This window comes from Nannospalax galili, unplaced genomic scaffold, assembly GCF_000622305.1.
Source record: "Nannospalax galili isolate Female #2095 unplaced genomic scaffold, S.galili_v1.0 scaffold886, whole genome shotgun sequence".
In the NCBI taxonomy this organism is placed as follows: domain Eukaryota; kingdom Metazoa; phylum Chordata; class Mammalia; order Rodentia; family Spalacidae; genus Nannospalax; species Nannospalax galili.
The window spans coordinates 273,640-275,479 of NW_008355971.1; the positions used below are offsets into that span (position 1 = coordinate 273,640).

Consider the following 1,840-nt stretch of genomic DNA (forward strand, 5'->3'; position numbering starts at 1 on the left):
TTATTTTTTGGTCTTTTTGAGACAGGGTCTCCCTATAGCCCCAGCTGGTCTGGAACTCACTATGTAGACCAGGCTGACCTTGAACTCACAGAGATCCACCTGCCTCCGCCTCCCGAGTGCTGACACTAAAGGCATGCACCGCCATGCCCTGCAGTTTTTAAAAATATCTCTTTTACTTAAAAGTTTCTGGGTCAGCAGAGATGGCTCAGGGATTAAGAGCACTGGCTGCTCTTGCAGCCTACCCAGATTCAATTCTCAGCACCCACATGACAGCTAACAGTGGTCTCTGTAATTCTAGTTCCAGGGAATCTGGTGCCCTCTTCTGGCCTCCATGGGCATTGGATGCACGTGATGGCCTCACATATATGCCATAAATAAAATTTTAAGAATTTATTTTTATTTTATGTGTGTGACTATTTTGCCTGCATGTAAGTGCACCTTTGCATGCAATGCTGGATACCCTGGAACTGGAGTTACAGACTGTTGTTAGCTGCCAAGTGAGTGCTGGGAACCAAACCTAAGTCCTCTGCAAGAACAGCCAGTGGTCTTAACGGCCGAGCCATTTCTCCAACCTGAAAAGTTTCCTTTTTACAAACTTAGTTTTTTTTTTAAGTCTTTTTGAGACAGGATCTCCCTGTAGCCCCAGTTGTCCTGGAACTCACTATGTAGACCAGGCTGACCTTGAACTCACAGAGATCTGCCTGCCTCTGCCTTCCAAGTGCTGGGATTAAAGGTGTGCACCACCATTCCCAGCTCCTTTTTACAAACTTAAAAAAAAAAAAATGGTAGGGCCTATGAGATGGCTCAGCAGGTAAAGGCACTTTTTGCTAAGTCTAATGACCTGAGTTCTATCCCTGGAACCCACATGGTAGAAGGAAAGAACCAAGCAAGGTGCCCTCTGACCTCTACACACACATGTTCCCACATACATGTAACACCCCCCCAAAAACAATATGTAATTTAAAAAATAGAACATGTAGAGTACTTGGAGCTGGAGAGATGACTCAGCGTAAGAGCACTGGCTGCTCTTGCAGGTGACCTGGGTTTGGTTCCCAGCACCCACATGGCAGCTAACAACCATCTGTAACTCCAGTTCCAGGGGATCTGATGCCCTCTTCTGACCTCTGTGGGCATTACATGACACGGGTGCCGTTACATACATGCAGGCGATATACTTATATGTCAAATAAATAAAAGAAAATGTAGAGTACATTGTGAAAATGACTCTTACGGGTCTTTTTTCTGTTGATGCCAATTAGTGCCTCTTCATAATGATTTATGTGGATTCTTTGCACATATAATCATGCCTATTTTATTTTGTTCTAAATTTTAAATTTTTTGTATATGGGAAGGTAGGACACAGGCACATGCCACAGCATGTGTGTAGAGGTCAGAGAACAACTTGTGGGAGTTGATTTTCTCCTTCTACCATCCATGTGGGTCCTGAGGATTGAACTCAGATCATCAGGCTTTGTAGCAAGCTCGTTTACTCACTGAGCCTTCTTGCCAGCCCTTGTTTTATTCTAAAAGCCTGTGTCTTGAATATTTTGCATGTCCTAATATATTGTCTAAAATTGCACTTAGTGATTATTATGCACATATATATGTATACACACACACACACACACACACACACACGTGTTTTTGCCCCGCTGTATATAATAGGCCTCTGTAGAGCCAGTGAGGTAGCTCAGTGGGTAAAGGCATTTATCGCCAAACCTGACAACCTGAGTTCCATCCCTGGAGTCCACATGGTGGAAGGAAAGAACTGGCTCCCACAAGTTGTCCTCTGACTTCCACATGCACGCTGTGGCATTCACACACCCACCCACATAAATAA

The 1,840-nt window shown here is 44.2% G+C and overlaps 1 protein-coding gene across 2 annotated transcripts in view; it reads left to right on the forward strand.

The window, feature by feature from the left end:
* The window catches only part of LOC115067778 (zinc finger protein 14 homolog), a 33,225-nt gene that overhangs the window by 1,030 nt on the left and 30,355 nt on the right, over positions 1-1,840 (forward strand). The window lies entirely within an intron of this gene.